The sequence below is a fragment of the Schistocerca serialis genome, chromosome 4, assembly GCF_023864345.2.
Source record: "Schistocerca serialis cubense isolate TAMUIC-IGC-003099 chromosome 4, iqSchSeri2.2, whole genome shotgun sequence".
NCBI classification, from domain to species: domain Eukaryota; kingdom Metazoa; phylum Arthropoda; class Insecta; order Orthoptera; family Acrididae; genus Schistocerca; species Schistocerca serialis.
Genome location: NC_064641.1, coordinates 81,673,868 through 81,693,064, shown reverse-complemented (window position 1 = coordinate 81,693,064; position 19,197 = coordinate 81,673,868). Strand labels below are relative to the sequence as shown.

At 45.2% G+C, this 19,197-nt stretch overlaps 1 long non-coding RNA gene across 1 annotated transcript in view; it reads left to right on the top strand.

Moving 5' to 3' along the window:
• Positions 1-19,197, top strand: part of LOC126473242 (uncharacterized) — a 218,221-nt gene that overhangs the window by 171,454 nt on the left and 27,570 nt on the right. The window lies entirely within an intron of this gene.

Here is a 19,197-nt window from a genome sequence, read left to right as displayed (position 1 = left end):
CTTTGATCAGTTGAGTGTTTTAACCTATCCTGTAAAAGATTGTTGGTAGTAAAGACTGGTTAGTCGGTGTTTTCCAACAATTTATGTATTTTATCCGATACTGTGTCATTGTTGGTCATTTTACTAAATTTACGATTAGGAAATAAAAGAGTGTCATTCGACTGTTGCAACTCTTGAAACAAAAGATCAACTTCCTTGGTATTAAAACCATTGGTTTTGGCAATTTGTTTTAAAATATTTCTTTCATTCTGGATTTCATCAGAGGCAGAAAGCAGCATTAATGATTACATCAGTTGGGTTTAGCTCTCTCTACATATAGTAAAACAATCTTCAACATTGCAAATAGTCAGATCTAAAAAATTAATGCTTTTGTGATTTTCATGTACTATGGTATTTTCATGTACTATGGTAAAAGAAGGTTGTATACATGGAAGAAGCCTTGACATACTAGAAGGTATCAGATAGATTTTATAATGGTAAGACAGAGATTTAGGAACCAGGTTTTAAATTGTAAGACATTTCGAGGGGCAGATGTGGACTCTGACCACAATCTATTGGTTATGAACTGTAGATTGAAACTGAAGAAACTGCAAAAAGGTGGGAATTTAAGGAGATGGGACCTGGATAAACTAAAAGAACCAGAGGTTGTAGAGAGTTTCAGGGAGAGCGTAAGGGAAGAAATGCCAGGAATGGGGGAAAGAAATACAGTAGAAGAAGAATGGGTAGCTTTGAGGGATGAAGTAGTGAAGGCAGCCGAGGATCAAGTAGGTAAAAAGACGAGGGCTAGTAGAAGTCCTTGGGTAACAGAAGAAATATTGAATTTAATTGATGAAAGGAGAAAATATAAAAATGCAGTAAATGAAGCAGGCAAAAAGGAATACAAACATCTCAAAAATGAGATCGACAGGAAGTGCAAAATGGCTAAGCAGGGATGGCTAGAGGATAAATGTAAGGATGTAGAGGCTTATCTCACTAGGGGTAAGATAGATACTGCCTACAGGAAAATTAAAGAGACCTTTGGAGAAAAGAGAACCACTTGTATGAATATCAAGAGCTCAGATGGAAACCCAGTTCTAAGCAAAGAAGGGAAAGCAGAAAGGTGGAAGGAGTATATAGAGGGGTCTATACAAGGGCGATGTGCTTGAAGACAATATTATGGAAATGGAAGAGGATGTAGATGAAAATGAAATGGGAGATATGATACTGCGTGAAGAGTTTGACAGAGCACTGAAAGACCTGAGTTGAAACAAGGCCCCGGGAGTAGACAACATTCCATTAGAACTACTGACGGCGTTGGGAGAGCCAGTCCTGACAAAACTCTACCATCTGGTGAGCAAGATGTATGAGACAGGCGAAATACCCACAGACTTCAAGAAGAATATAATAATTCCAATCCCAAAGAAAGCAGGTGTTGACAGATGTGAAAATTACCGAACTATCAGTTTAATAAGCCACAGCTGCAAAATACTAAAGCGAATTCTTTACAGACGAATGAAAAAACTGATAGAAGCCGACCTCGGGGAAGATAAGTTTGGATTCCGTAGAAATATTGGAACACATGAGGCAATACTGACCCTACGGCTTATCTTAGAAGCTAGATTAAGAAAAAAACAAACCTACGTTTCTAGCATTTGTAGACTTAGAGAAAGCTTTTGACAATGTTGACTGGAATACTCTCTTTCAAATTCTGAAGGTGACAGGGGTAAAATATAGGGAGCGAAAGGCTATTTACAATTTGTATAGAAACCAAATGACAGTTATAAGAGTTGAGGGGCATGAAAGGGAAGCAGTGGTTGGGAAGGGAGTGAGACAGGGTTGTAGCCTCTCCCCGATGTTATTCAATCTGTATATTGAGCAAACAGTAAAGGAAACAAAATAGAAATTCGGGGTAGGTATTAAAATCAATGGAGAAGAAATAAAAACTTTGAGGTTCGCCGATGACATTGTAATTCTGTCAGAGACAGCAAAGGACTTGGAAGAGCAGTTGAACGGAATGGATAGTGACTTGAAAGGAGGATATAAGATGAACATCAACAAAAGCAGAACGAGGATAATGGAATGTAGTCGAATTAAGTCGGGTGATGTTGAGGGTATTAGATTAGGAAATGAGACAGTAGTAAAGGAGTTTTGCTATTTGGGGAGAAAATAACTGATGATGGTCGAAGCAGAGAGGATATAAAATGTAGACTGGCAATGGCAAGGAAAGCGTTTCTGAAGAAGAGAAATTTGTTAACATCGAGTATAGATTTAAGTGTCAGGAAGTCGTTTCTGAAAGTTTTTGTATGGAGTGTAGCCATGTGTGGAAGTGAACCATGGACGATAAATAGTTTAGACAAGAAGAGTATAGAAGCTATCGAAATGTGGTGCTACAGAAGAATGCTGAAGATTAGATGGGTCGATCACATAACTAATGAGGAGGTGTTGAATAGGATTGGGGAGAAGAGAAGCTTGTGGCACAACTTGACTAGAAGAAGGGATCGGTTGGTAGGACATGTTCTGAGGCATCAAGGGATCACCAATTTAGTATTGGAGGGCAGCGTGGATGGTAAAAATCGTAGAGGGAGGCCAAGAGATGAATATACTAAGCAGATTCAGAAGGATGTAGGTTGTAGTAGGTACTGGGAGATGAAGAAGCTTGCACAGGATAGAGTAGCATGGAGAGCTGCATCAAACCAGTCTCAGGATTGAACACAACAACAACAACATGGTTATAACAAGGGTCGGATGAACGTTATATAGAATGATGGCAAGTGAGTCGACTATCGATTAATCTATAGCCTCTGCACTATTGTCACTATCGATAGTCCCGTTTAACTATCAACAATAGTATTGTTTATAATGTAAATCCTCTTAAATTGGCAGGCGAAAAATTGTCGTGTCCTATTACCTCCATGGTGTGTGGAGTGCAGGGGGAACGTAGATTGCATGGAGGTATTTAATCAGCATCAACTTTGGTGGCGCCTTAGCAAGCCTATTCTGTTTGTAAACACACATTATTAATATTGATGAAGGTTTCTCGGGTCTCCAGCCGGGTGGTAGCGTTGATATGGCGAAGTGTCCCTCCAAGCCCGCACCAACGTGGTGACCAAACCAAAAGCTCTACTGGCACCTCCGTCAACATGTTAGTTGTCTAGTCAGTGGATCATAGGATGCTGGGCTGTGATGTTATCCGTGCGTCTGGGTAAGATTAAGCATTAACACGGTTCATCAGATGATAGATTGTGGACGAAACACGAATGAGGGTAGCGATTTGAAGAGAAGAGGGCGAAAAAGTGCCAAGGCTCGTGCCGAGGGAAAAAAAAAAACCTCTTCAACAATGGGATGGGTAGTAGGAGCAGTAGTGGCTTGCTAGCTGCGATAGTTCATGCAGGGTTGTGTTTGTTAGTGTGGGTATCATGCATCATTACCGTGGCAGGCGATTGCGATGTATCCCGGTTTGCTGCAGCCGTTGCAGTCAAAATCGTTATATATTAGTGAGAGATCGGCCATAGATCATCTCACTATGAGGAGGGTGTGTATAGCTTGTCTACATGTAGTGTACAGTACGGCTTCCCTGCGTGATACCGGTTTGTCGACAGGTGTGTTCTAACTGGATATCCAGTAATGATGGCTGAAAACAGGGGCTCACCTATACCGTTGTGTTTGTGTGTACTTGGCCATAGATGGTAGGTCCGTGCAAGTATGTTTTTTGGTCTATTATGTTTCCACCTATGGTTGTGGTCGTAATTCCCCATATTCACAATGAACGGGTTCTGCGAATGTCTGTAGTTTCTGTATAGTCTTGTGGTGAGTTTGTGGATTACCTCCGTGAGAGTCTCAAGTCGGAATTCCCGGTGAAGATCCGCGATGCGCGTGTATCGTGGAGCATTGCTTATGATTTTGAGTTCTTTGTTTTGTATGATCTGCAGACGGCGCAGGCGTGAGTCGTATGATCTGCAGACGGCGCAGGCGTGTGGGCGCAGCGTATCCCTAGACAGGAGCTGCGTACGTCATCAGGGGTCGAATAAGTGTCATGTACATGGACCTCGACAACCGTCTGGTCAGTGTGCTATGCCTGTTGAGCATAGGGTAGAGCTGTTTGAGCCTCGCGCTTGCTCTGTTGGCCATTTATTGTATGTGGTCCCCCCAGAGTAATTTCCGGTCTAGCCAGACACCAAGGTATTTGACTTTCTCACGCAAACGTATTGGGCGTGCATGTAATGTTGTTGGTCTGCAGTCTCGATGTTTGCGCAGTTGCTTCGGTCTTAGAGTGAGCAGAACAGCTTCGCGCTTGTCGACGTTTACTCTAACACCCCATTTCTCTAACCAAGGCTCAGCCACTCTGAGTGCGGTCTGTAAGCGTGACGTAAATGTCTGATGGTTTCCAATCTTGCGCGAGGATGGATGTGTCATCCGCGTACATTGCCATCGTTGTGTTGTGTGTGTTTGGGAGATAATTATGTAGAGGTTAAACAGTAGGGCCCCTAGGATGCTTCCTTGGGGTACTCCCTAATATATACCGTGTCGTGTTGACTGTTTTCCCTGTATGTCAGTGTTGAAACTCCTGTCTGTGAGGGTATGAGTGTATGAGACGCACCTGCCTCGGGGAATCTTGCGTCGCTGAGTTTGCGGATGAGGCCGTTGTGCCATAGATGGTCGAAAGTTTTTTCTATATCCAGGAACACCGCCCGTGTTGCTTTGTTTGTGTTGAAGCCTTGTGTTATATGTTCAACGTCCCGTAAGAGTAGTTGTGTTGTGGAGTGGTGATTCCTGAAGCCGAACTGCTCCGGTCTCAGGATGTCATTTGCTATGCAATGCCTAGTGATGCGTTTGTGGATCACCTTCCCAGCAGTCTTGCTCGGAAGACTGATGGGGTCGGTAATTTTGTGGGAGGCTGTGGTCTTCCACCAGCTTTCTGAACACCAGGACCTTGGCTGTCTTCCAAAAGGTGGGGAAGTGTTGGTGTTTTAGTATGGCATTCGTGATGTGTGTTAGGTATTCTGTGGCTTTATCCGTGAACTCCTGGAGGACGCGGTTTTGAATGCCATCATGACCATGGGCTTTCCTAGCAGCGGAATGCATTATAGCCCACGAAACTTCAGCTGTACTAGCACGCGAATGTTGTCGCGCGATGTTTGGGCTAAAATGCGTGTAACCTCCTGGTCAGTAGCAAGTGGATGTGGTGGTACCAGGTTCGGTGTGAATGACGCTGCGAGTGTGCGGGCCATTCGTTCTGCTTTCTCCTCCGCTGAATATGCAGGTCCGTCAGGCCCTTGTAGCGTTGGGATGTTAATTTTCTCCCTGGTGAAATGTCGGGCTAGATGCCACACGCCAGGACGCGTGGTGTCCAGCCCTTCAAGTTTTTTGGTTCCACTGTTGTGTTCTGTATGTTTGTATTTTGTCGTGTTGTGCCGTTTGAAGTACTGACGCCTGGTACGTTCCCATTGTCTCCTGAGGCGGTTTCTCATTGAGATTAGGCCCAAGATTTCCTGGGACAGGGTAGCACTGTGTTGTTGTGGGGTGCTTTCGGGGTGGGGTGCGTCCTGGATGGCGTCAGTGAGGGTTTTTCTGCCTCGTCGATTTGTGCTGTTTCGTTATTTCGTGTACGGGTGAAATGTGGCTATCTTGCGTTTCCTTGAACAGTGTCCAATTCGCATGCCCGTAGTCCAACATCCTGCGTTGTTCCATGTGCTGCAGTGTTTCCTCTGTGTATAGTATTACAGGTTGGTGATTTGAGGGAGATCGTTTTCAATGGCAACGTTGAGTGTCGATGTAATGCCCTTGATGAGGGCCATGCCTATCGCGCCTGGCCTGTGTCCCCTCTGATAGGGAATGTGCGTCGGTTCAGTCGGAGAGTCGCGGAGAGCGGGCTATTTATATGCGCGGTCACCCCCCTCCACTAGACGGGGGGCTGCGGTGGACCAGCGGCATGCGCAAGGTGGTGGGGATGGCGCGAAGAGGTGAAGTCATGCCTTTCAGGCCGTATTTATATACGGGCGCAGCGGACACCACGCGCTGGCAGTCGTAGCGCTCGCTTCGCTCGCCAGTGCGCAGACGCCCGAGGCAAAGTTGTCGTGTTCGGCGAGGCGGCTCGCTGCTGCTTCACAGCAGACTTGCCGCCGTCACTGCTGCGGCCGCTGTCGCTGCCGTCTGGCGGGGAAGTACCGCTGCTGCTTCGCCGGCAGCCGTCCACCACCGCCGCTTTCGGCGCCGCCTTCAAGGAGAAGCAAATTGTCGCTAGGTTTGTCTCTCGCAAGTAGGGGTAGCGTCTAGCAATTCCGGACATCTGGAATTTAGGGCTGGTTAGAGTTAGGGTACGCTGTAGAGCCAGGGCCCCCTGCTGCGGGGGGTCAGCCCGCGTTCTGCCAGGCCAGGCCAGAAATTAGGGTTAGTGAAGATTCTCGCGATCAGGTGTGTCCATCTCCACTGTTAGGGTCTACCAACCACCTCAATGTAATGCCCAAATATATGCCACCACGTGAAATGGAAGAAACGAGGAGCAACCAGACCACTCAGAAACCACCAGACAACACCGCAGTAACACCATCCTCAAGCGGTAACGACCGATCACAGGAAGGGGCCGAAGGCGACTGGCAAAATGCCAGATCACCTAGGCGTAGGCGATCATCCAGATCCTCTCCGGAACCGGTGCCAGAGCGCCTATCCTTCGAAACTGAAAACCTGTACCAGGTCCTTGACCTAATAGAAGAGCTCCCTGGCGTACTGGCAACACAAAATGAGTCCAAAGAGGGAAACGAGTCACCAAAAACTACACCACAAGAGGAAGTACCACACGATAGTGAAAGCCATATCCCACACACACGCTTCTCCACTATACCACCGATCATTGTCTACCAGCCGTGTGATTATATCAAACTAAACAAGATCCTGAAAACAAAACTAAAAGGCCCCCTAAAAGCAATTTTCCGTGGGGACAACACCAAGTATCACTTTGACTTTGTCGAAGATTTCCGCGCTGCGGAGAAATTCCTCCGAGAGGAAAATGTTCCTCATTTCACACACCAGCTGGCCACAGACAGATAAAGGAGATTCGTGATGAAGGGCCTCCCCCCGCGGACGCCCGAGGAAGACGTAAAAACTGCACTTGAGGAAAAAGGCCACGAAATAGTATCAGTGTTTGAGTACAAGAAAAGGAATCATGTAACGAGGGAGCTGATTCACGAAGGAACTTATCAAATAAACACACCACCCAGACCCGAAGCCGACCGCCTGTATGATGAGCGCTTCCTCCTGGGGATGAAGATTCGTATCGAATCATACAAGCCCAGAATTGGACCAAGGCAGTGCCGCCGCTGCCAAAGGTTCGACCACACGGCGAACTACTGTACTCTTCCCACCAGGTGCTTGATTTGTGCGGGACTACACGAGGCGAAAGATTGCACTAAGCCGCGATCAGACAGCCCAGTGTGCGCCAACTGCAATGGTGCGCACCCTGCAAACTACAAAGGCTGCGAAGTATATCAAAGCAAGCTGAAACCCTTCCTACCAACTACACGAACTGTACAACACACACACCCACCAAAGCGGGCTAGCCAGCTCCAAAATATAGTGCAGCGCCAAGGAGCACCTGAAACCACAGGAACCCAAGAGGCCAGGCAAATTACCACCCAAACACCACAACCAGAAAGCAGTAGGACTCAGCAGCAACTCGATCAAGCAACAGCCCGCACATATGCAAGCGCAGTCTCACCGAAGCAACTGACACCAGTGCACACCCAGGTGGAAAACAGGGATAATACCAAGACGCCAATTCAAGGGCTCTCGAAACCATCGCCTACCCCCAAGCCTAGGAACATGTGCCAATCCCGAAGCCAAGGGAGCCAGGACACCGTCCAAAATCCACCGAAGTCGAGCGTGTGCCACCATCAACAACTGAGTCAACACAACTAGAAACTACACACTTCCAAAGAAGCCATCCAGCGGAAACCACAACAGTACCCAGTCAGCCAACTGCTCCTGAAAGTAAACAACCTACCACTCCAGAAACCGAACAACCAGCACCACCTCAAAACACCGAACAACCAGCACCACCACAAAATACAGAACCAGGCCTAACTCCCTTTCAAACTGAACTGGGAGCAGATATAGGCGAAATACTCAACACCCTCAAGCTCTTTGACAAGCAGCGACTGCTGAACACAGTCAAACTCACCGCCCAAAAACTCCGAAAAACAAATGACAAGGCCACCAAAGCGCTAATACTGATGGAGGCAGTATTCACCATCATGGAGTAGTTATGGCGGGCCGCAGATCACCCAAACGGAACATGACATTATGCATCTGGAATGTCAATGGCATTAAAAGCAAAAAGACTGAAGTACAAGCATTTATCACTGAAAACGACATCGATATAATGCTCGTAACTGAAACCCACCTACGTCCACCTGACACCTTCCGATTAAGAAACATGGCCACTTACAGAACCGATAGACAACACCAGAGAGGCGGTGGCACGGCGATCTTTATCAAAAACAGCATTACCCACGACACAGTAGAAATCCCTGCACTAGAAGAAATAGAAGCCACCTTGTTAAAAATAAACACAACCCTCGGAGTTCTGCTGATTGGGGCTGCGTACCTAGCCCCAAACAGAGAACGTCGGGAAAACGAGCTACGCCAGATATTTGACCTCCATCCAAGGGTGCTACTCGGAGGCGACTTAAATGCAAAACATCCCTTCTGGAACTCCCGAGTGGCAAACCCCAAGGGCAACAAATTAGTAAGCTTAGAAGAAGCACTTCAGATCACAGTCTGGGGCCCTGACGACCCCACCCACGTCCCGCTACTGCCACAACAGAGGCCTGACGTCCTGGACATCGTTGTGACCAAGGGAATTGCAGACAACATCCACTTGGATGTGCAGGATGACCTATCCTCTGACCACAAGCCTGTATTGGTTAATTTCCACAGACTCACGCCACCTCCGCCACCACAGCACCAATCATTAAAAACCGACTGGGACTTATACCGAACTTCCCTAACGGCGACCATCCGCCCAGATATCCAGCTCAGAACAACGGACGACATCGACTCAGCGATCGAATCACTCACCACGCAGATCCAAACAGTTTCGCGCCAGTCAACAACCATTACAAACCAACCTTGAAATGAGTTAGAACTCCCACCCCTCCTTCGTGATCTCCGTCACATCAAAAACAAAGCCAAAAGGCGCTGGCAACAAACTCGCGACCCAGGAGACCGTACTACTGCAAATCAACTAATGCGCGAACTAAATAAACGGTTAACGGAGTGGCGTGCGGAAGTATGGGCGGACAAAATGGACTCATTTAACCTTCAAACAACCGACGAGTGGAAGGTAGTAAAGAACTTAAGAGCCACCCAACCACCCAAAAGGGCCATGATAGGTAACCAGGGCACAATTTACGACGCCTTGTCGAAGGCCGAGCTACTCGCTGACACCTTTGAAGAGCAAAACACCCTCCCATCCCACGACGTACAGACACGCGATGACCAAGACCTAGAAGACAGCATTAAACAGACCATCGACACGTTGAGGAGTACGCCACCATCTACAACACCGCAGATCACCACCCCAACTGAGATCAGAAGGGAAATACGAAAGAGAAAGAGGGATTCTGCACCTCGTCTCGATAAAATAACGCACATGCATCTAAAAAATCTTCCACGCAAGCCAATAGTGCTCCTGACCAGGATTTTCAATAAATGTTTGCAGCTGTCGTATTTTCCCTCCTCATGGAAAATAGCTAAACTAATTACCATACCGAAAGCTGGCAAAGACCCCAAAATCCCCTCAAACAGCAGACCTATCAGCTTACTACAAACCATGGGGAAGCTGTTCGAGAGGATCTTACTACAGCGTCTCCAACCATCCCTGACTGACAATAACACACTAAGAGCCGAGCAATTCGGTTTCCAAAAGAAGATGTCAGCGGAACTCCAAGTGCTCCGAGTCACTGAACACATCGCTGCAAACATGAACCTGCAGAAGTCTACCGCAGCCGTGTTCCTTGACTGGGAAAAAGCCTTTGACAAGGTGTGGCATGACAACTTAATCTGGAAGATACTACATTAAACATCTATCCCAGACGTCTACGCCAAGCTACTTGACAGTTACTTAAACGAGAGGCATTTCGTGGTCGAGGTGGATGGCAAACGTTCCTCTCGTCGCCAATTGAAAGCGGGCATCCCCCAAGGGTCTGTCCTGTCGCCAACTCTATTTAACATCTACGTCAACGACATTCCCTTGGAGGCAGGAGTCCACATCGCCCAATTCACCGACGACACGGCGTTCTACACCAGTGAACATCGGCAGAACATATCCATCGGCAGACTACAACGACAGCTCAATAGCGTGGAAAACTGGTGTAGAGCAAACAAACTTCATCCAAACGCCGCTAAAACAACCGCCATCTATTTCACCCGAAAGCGACCAGTCCTGCAGAACCATCTGCGGCTCAACGGCCAGGAACCACCCAGGAGGGACGAGGTCAAGTACCTTGGCGTGACGCTGGACAGAAGACTGTTGTACCACCATCACATCAGAGAGAAGAAGACAAAAGCCCTGAACCTAGCTAAGGCGCTCTACCCTCTCTTTAAGTGCAAGAACTTGAAATCAGAAACAAAACGGACACTATATAAGACAACGGTGCTGCCCACAATGACATATGGATGCTCATCATGGGCAGTAGCCTGCCCAACAAGGAAATATGAACTGCAGGTAGTGCAGAACAAGGTGCTCAGGTGGATCCTAGGAGCACCCTACTGGACAAGAATATCCCAACTACATGAACAGCTGGAGATGGATACACTTGATCAAACAATTAGGAAACTGACTACAAAAATTTTCCAAAAGATAGACAACATCAGAAATAGCTGCAGACACCTGACAGACGTAGGCACCCAAAGACCAAAAACCTGGCACAAACAGAGAGTGCCACGATCTATCACAGAGGACCCCACAGATTAAATCAGGAAATACACCCCAACACCCAGTCAGAAGCAAAATTCAACCACACAAACCACCTTAAACCAGACCAAGTAGATCGTATTGCGAGAGACAATCTAGCGGCAAGCAGACGCCGAACTACCATGGACAAAGAAGACCGGCATCCCAGCCGCAACAAATACCAAGGACCAAGAGGAGAGGAAAGGAAAATCAAACACCAAGCCTTCTTGCAAGGCGCAGTACCCCTCCAAGAGCGGCGGATTGTTGAACTTTTAAGTTCAAAAATCACAATCCTGACCCCCAAAGTGAATAAATGGTGCCCCAACAGCACTACCTAAACACAACTACATCAATACACGGAAAATCGGCGAAGCCGATAAGCCTTTTCAATAACACTGTGACACAAAAAAAAAACCAAGGGAACATTTGCTGTTATCCACTCTATGCCCACGGTAGTAGCCTCTAAACGGCCACTTTTTTGGACCCACAATATTTTATAACACTGTTTTGTATTAATTTAGAATCTTTGTAATTTTTGTGTGAATGTAATTAACTTAGCTATAATCACAGAAAAAGATTAAGCACGCGTGCATTTAAACTTTGCCGTCTAGAATTTTTAGAACTGAACTGACAGTAGAACTACAAATTTAAGAGATCTTTGTTATTATGTACACCCAGGCCTTGAAATTTGTTATAGCTCTATTATTTAATAGGTTTCATCAGGTGCTGTAATCAGAACTTTCTAGCATTAATACAAGATACTTAATCTACTACAAATATGGACGGTTTTGTTCCAAATTTAGTTTTCAGTAAATTACTCGAAAACTATTAGAGGTAGCTCAGTGGACATCACATAGTTACTATTTTTATGTTGAACTCAAGCGTCATATAAATTTTCATATTTGTGAGTCTAATATTTAGCGTCTTCAATTTTTCGTAAAAACTTGCATTCTGAATAAAATTGTTCCGATCAAGTTGAAACTTATACCAGTTAATTTTGTTGACATACATTTGCACATTCTGACCAATTTTTGGTTTCATGGCTCTATTATTTAGCGCCACTTATTTTTTTCTTACAACCATGTATTTAGGGAAAGATATTGATCTGGTCAGTCTGAGATTTGACAGTTTAAACATTAATATACTAAAGTACATGCTGACAAAATTAGGAAAAGCAACTTGTAACTTTTAATTTCATTCTTAAATTATGGTGCAATACCTATGTGCTGTGCACGGAAGCTCTTGTGTTGCAAACGCTGTGTACCAGAGTCTGTCAACTATAGACTGTACGACCTGTTATACAGGGTGATTCAAAAAGAATACCACAACTTTAAAAATGTGTATTTAATGAAAGAAACATAATATAACCTTCTGTTATACATCATTACAAAGAGTATTTAAAAAGGTTTTTTTCACTCAAAAACAAATTCAGAGATGTTCAATATGGCCCCCTCCAGACACTCGAGCAATATCAACCCGATACTCCAACTCGTTCCACACTCTCTGTAACATATCAGGCGTAACAGTTTGGATAGCTGCTGTTATTTCTCGTTTCAAATCATCAATGGTGGCTGGAAGAGGTGGCCGAAACACCATATCCTTGACATACCCCCATAAGAAAAAATCGCAGGGGGTAAGATCAGGGCTTCTTGGAGGCCAGTGATGAAGTGCTCTGTCACGGGTTACCTGGCGGCCGATCCATCGCCTCGGGTAGTTGACGTTCAGGTTTCATAACTAACCTTTTTCGTAGGACTCTCCATACAGTTGATTGTGGAATTTGCAGCTCTCTGCTAGCTCTGCGAGTCGATTTTCCTGGGCTGCGAACAAATGCTTGCTGGATGCGTGCTACATTTTCATCACTCGTTCTCGGCCGTCCAGAACTTTTCCCTTTGCACAAACACCCATTCTCTGTAAACTGTTTATACCAACGTTTAATACACCACCTATCAGGAGGTTTAACACCATACTTCGTTCGAAATGCACGCTGAACAACTGTCGTCGATTCACTTCTGCCTTACTCAATAACACAAAAAGCTTTCTGTTGAGCGGTCGCCATCTTAGCATCAACTGACGCTGACGCCTAGTCAACAGCGCCTCAAGCGAACAAATGTACAACTAAATAAAACTTTATAGCTCCCTTAATTCGCCGACAGATAGTGCGTAGCTCTGCCTTTTGTCGTTGCAGAGTTTTAAATTCCTAAAGTTGTGGTATTCTTTTTGAATCACCCTGTATATATTATAGGAATACATCGATATGATGGGTGCAGGTGGCAGCACAGCTCTCTCCCCGCACCTACCCTTAGCTTTTGTCACTACTGTGCTCTTGATACTGTTCCGTGAGTTTCACTCGGCGGACGGCGAAATTCTCAAGAAAACTTCAACAAGCTATACACTTTATATCGACCGCATTAGATCCCGAGTGCCGCCGACCTCAGCAATCTAGCAGCTGTAGCACAACACAAAACAATACGGCCATCACTCTTACTACAGTAAGAGTGATGGCCGTATTGTTTTGTGTTGAATCTCAACGCAACAAACACCCCCTAGTGTCTTCAATGCGCTTTCCATTGCATGGCAGGCTAGTAAACATTTCTCCTCTCCTGCCTCTATTCATTGTGGGGACCATCATCATCATCATCTCCTTCTCCAGCTTTTCCTATGCTTCTAAGACGCTGAAAAATGGCTCTGAGCACTACGGGACTTAACTGCTGAGGTCGTCAGGCCCCTAGAACGTCGAACTACTTAAACCTAACTGACCTAAGACATCACACACATTCATGCCCGAGGCAGGATTCGAACCTGCGACCGTAGTGGTCGCGCGGTTCCAGACTGTAGCGCCTAGAACCGCTCGGCCGTCTAAGATACTGAAGCTCAATTATCATCGACAAGTAGTATAATTGGCCCGATTTTTTTGAGGATTATTTTTTGTATGTGAAAGTAATATTTCACATAAGAAAACGCTGGAAATTTTTTTTTTAGGATATTAAGCAAAATTTCGGAGGTATTGGCACTTAATATTAACATAACATTTTTCAGGTCATCGATCAAGTCTGACTAGAATACAATATTCGTGATAAGACAGTAGTAGTGGTTACAGACAACGCTGCAGTTACGAAAAAAACTCCTGAAATCTTAAGGATTCGACGTTCACCCTGTTTTGCATACTGCATCAACTTAACAGCACAAGATTGTTTCAAATAGAATCATTTTCCGAAATTTTATTGAAAACAAAGGCTATTGTGACTTCCTTCCGTAACTCTACACTAGCCAGTGACAATCTGCGCAATGCTTAAAAAAACTGATACAAGAGGTGTCGACTCGATGGAACAGTTCGCTACATGCTCAGATGATTTTTGGAAGTTTGAAGTGAGCTTGCGATTGCGATCAATGAAAGTTCAAAAGCACAGCTTTGTGTCACAGCAGAAAATCACTAAGCTGTACAAGCTCTTGAACCTTTTGAAGTAGTAGCAGTAGCAGCAGCAGCAGCAACAACAACAATAATCTCAGGGCAGTCATGCGTCACTGCTTTCTTAATTGTACCTCATACGCGGATATTTTTGCAAAGTTGTCAGACTTGGAAAGCACCTTAACAACTAATGAAGAACTAAGTGTTCTGGATTCCTTGATTAAATCAGTCAATGAAAGACTGAAACAATTTAACAGATGGACTGTTAATATGCTTGCGACATTATTAGATCCCAAATTTTAGAAACTTGGTTTCCTGACATTTCAGGAGGCAGACAGCACTGCACAATTACTTCAGAAAGAGTAAATTGCTATAATCGCATCAACACCAAGAATAGTACCATAAACAGAGGCATCCATGAGCAGTGTAATACGTCTACCGCTTGATACATCTACCAGGTTGAAATCGAATGATTTCCTTTTTTTTTGTCCAATCACCAAAAGCCTAACATCGATATCGTTACACCAGTCAGTGACTCCATAACTTACCTGCGTCAGTATTTTGAAAAACCTGTAATACGCAAGCATGCTTGTGTATTAGAATATTGGCAAAACCGAATAGTATGTTGAGTGTGGTGGTGGTGGTGAAGTCCCATACCCCTTGACAGAGCGTAGTGGACAATGCGGGAGACCAGCACCAGTCCGGCGACTTCAGGTCCTAAAGAGAGTTTTTTCTCCAAGGCCGGAGAATTATTAGTAAAAAACATAACAGACTAAAGGAGAAGAATTCAAATAATAAATGAAAGGCACCAGTTTGCTTTTGTTCTACAATATTACTTTTATTGTTAACCTGTTTTCGGCTTACAAGGCCATCATCAGACATTTGCTGACTATTGTCAGCAAAGAAGTTACAATGTTTGCAAACAACATTGGAAGAGAAGTAACACGTCCAAACTGAAGTAGAAACATACAGCAAGTTACATCTTTGACAGTGTGGTAGTAATGCAATGAAAAAGTAAAAATTGAACAGTACATAAATAACAACAGAGCAAACAGGAAAACCTTTAACACAAAACAGGAATAGCATGCCCACATAAGTTTCTATTAATAAACAAAACAAATAAAATAAAATTAGTAGTAGACAAGGCTACATCAGGAGGTATGAAACATCGAAAGAGATAAACAAACCAATCCAAAGAAGAGACAATTATCAATGTAACTGTTAACAGAATTCAAATACCTTATATTTTATGAAACGAATTATAATGTTGTATTTTAAACAACCGACCTTAGGGGAAAAATTTTACCTTACATAAAACAAAATTTGCATGTTTTATATTGTTGTCTTTACTCAATATAAACTTTACAAAGTTATTTTTAGTTTGAAATAGTTGCACAAAACAATCGATAGTTAATCATTATATAGATCAGCTATCGATGTTTGAGTAACACTAGTCTTTGGAGACGTTGTACAGCAATAAAGTATCGCCCACAAATCTTTTATAGTAGAGAATTTTACTTGCAAATTGAGAGTAATTCTTGAAAAATTGTAGCACGACGCGATTGACGAGAATGCCACAGCTAAAGTGCCAGCTAATGAGTTGCACATTTCCAAGCAATCTTTTAGAAAATAAATTTGGCTGTTAAATGTAATAATTGAGTTCTTTCAAGTTAATCAATAAACTTCACTTCACTTGTACTCATAAGTTTATGTTGAAGTAAGTTGTTTTTAATAATAGCAGTCGTTTCATTAATCAGTATGTTTGTGTATAGATTTGTAATATCTAGTGAAGCAAATCTTTCATTACGAGGAATATCCATCTTGTAAATTGCGCCAATTTGTAAGTGTTCTTGATGTCAAATTTTTCTTCAAAACTGTGGGAAGCTTTAAATATGTCATAAAGTAGTTTTGTTTAATTTATATGAGGGACAATTTGTGGGGAGACCAGCTGTATGGACTTCCGTCCCCACGAATATCGCTGCAAAATAATTTTGCATCTTTCCGTATAATGTGTCTAAATAAACACTGTGTATGTGAATCGGTAACGCTGACAGTCGTTACAAGTGACGAACATCGTGTTCGTTACCCAATTCCTACAACGGTTACCCCGCATTTTTTTAACATTTGCGCTGCGACATTTATCTGCACACACATAAAGACTACGATATTGAACTTCCCTCGACCACAGTGCCTTTAACACTCAGAATAGTTCTACGAGTGCTTATGTGGACAGTAACCTCATCAGACAACATAACGAAGGGACAACGGCGACCGGTAATGAACAATGGTGCTACCCTGCCATTCTCGAGTGCAGTATTCCAATTGATATACATTCAGCTAGTACTAATGCTACTTGTAAGTATCCCTATCAACTCTGTGACTCTACCATTACTGAGGTGTCAGGCATTGACAGTCTTAACTACGGACACCTACCACAGTGACGTAACAAACGCCGAACAATCAGTGGCAACAAACAAACATGCAGGTCAGTGTATTTGGTGGTCTCGGGGACAGATTGTGATTTTGAACAGAGTGGCATATTTCCGCAAACCGCTTTCGGTCTCTCACACGTTTCCGCTTTTGCTCTCACACATCACGCGGTTGACGCCAAGGCAGCTGCGCCGCGTACCACGGTACACCACGGGCGTTGACATCGTGGCACTGCCGGCCGCACCAGTCCCCCACACCCCAGCTCGCACCAGTATACGCCGATTCCCGCCACGTGCTGGTTAGGATGCATGACACGACCGTTCTACCACCACCAGACATCAACAGCTACCAGGATACCAAAATAGAGGCGTCAACAGCTTTACTACAACAAGTTGGATATCAGAATTACAACCTGACTTTTACACCTCCCGCAAAGGGCGTAAAGCTCGAGCCAGACATCACCGCCACGCCTACAGTGAACTCCCTACCAAATGGGCCGACGATTTACCACGAATTTATCCAGCCGACGATGATTACACGACACGCCACCGATCCTGTGGGCACACCGCACGGAGCTCCCGCGCTGCAATGGCTTCCGACCGACCGGTGACTTCATCCCACCTACCGCGACGCGCTATACGACCGATGGGTGCGACGCCGTTGACGCGTAGTTACTAGAGTTGGGCAACACGATTCTTTTTCCCGATTCGATTCCTACGATTCAGTCTCACATTGCGAATCGATTCCTACGATTCGTTCACGATTCATTCTAGTCTGCGATGGCACGATTCTTACGGAATGCAAAAAGTTCTACATCTTAATCACAGATGGCAGGACATGTCTGAAATTGTCAATGGGGTTAGAATTAAACTGTCATGATACGATATGCCAGAAATATTTTATTTATGAGTAAACATTCATATGACGTTACAAGTGTGATTCTCGTTTTATACGTGTAATGACTTAATTGATGAAAGGTCACGTTTGATTTGATTGCATCTATTGTTTTATTTCCGTATGCCAGGAAAGAGGAGTCGATTTGTGCGAAAGTTGGTGCAAATTGCTTCCTTTGTTCACAGGCATCCTCCACTTGACTGCCATCTGGCGGTCGTAATCATTCGGCACGACTGGGCATGATTCGGAAGTTGCCTTCGAAGCATAGCGTACTAAGAATCGATGAATCGTTGGAACTCACGACTCGGAAACACGCAATCGTTCGTACGATTATTTTGAACGACGATTCGTCCGTATCACGATTCGATTCTTGCGATTCTTTATTGAGAGTCGTTCAAATGAACGACTCATTCACGAATCGCCACAACTCTAGTAGTTACTTTCTACACCGTCCGCGCCGCGCGCTACGTTTCGTTACACCGACGCCACCACAACAACAGCGAAGCGACTAACGAAACAGTGTGCACAACTGAGAGACAAACACCACCATAAAACTGTGATATCCAAACGGAACTGCATTTCTCTGCAGTCCGCCGATGCTTCAGAGATATTATCCGCGCCTCTAACACTCGCCATTCCACGGGTGTGACGTCACCGCCCGGCCGGCCGTCGCACATCGGACTACAGCTCCAACCGGAATGTCACATCATACCACACCATGCCGACAGGCACAACAAACAATGGCCATCACAGTCGGTCCGAGCAACGCCAAGCAACTACTGCACGGCGACAACTGTGGGAACAAAACAAAACGACCACTACGGGAACCACCCACCGTCTATCTAACTCCACCTGCCGCTCGTTCACACATACATTTGCTGTAAGCCAATGTATGATGATGACAGCAGGGATCGAGGACGACCAGAGCAAGCTCTTAACACTTCTCAACCATCTTGGTGAACAATCTGAGATCGTCAGCGATCTACTGCTAAATACCCCGACTGTGTACAAGTGTGAGACGATGTAGTCACTAATATTGCAACGATTATCACGCACGCACGAGCGACAACTGTACAAACGAGACGACGCTGGGCGACACACCATCGGCGTGATGGCGCAAACTGCGCCTGAAAATTGATAACAACCTACTACCAGACCGGGCCCTGTGGTCATTATGCTTACCCAAGCTCCCAGAGCAAATACAGACGGCACTTCTAGTACATGCGGACACACCTTTGGAAACGCGCCTACAACTGGCCGATACGATGCTGGCACTCGTACGCCAGCGACGGATGCGGTGCACAATATACAGCGACGGCAGCAGCGGCAGAGACAGCGCTAAACACTGCTCGCAGATCTCGGGCAACCTCCCCCCCCCCCCCCCCCCCCCCCAAACCCTCTTGGAGGCCGCGACCGCTGCACGTCGCAACATTCACGGCGCACAGACCCAGCTCCTGCAGCAAATAAACAAAGGAGACGGCCGACTCGCGGGCCGCCAAAACATAGCCCAGCCAAAACAAAACGACAAGCGGCTACTGTT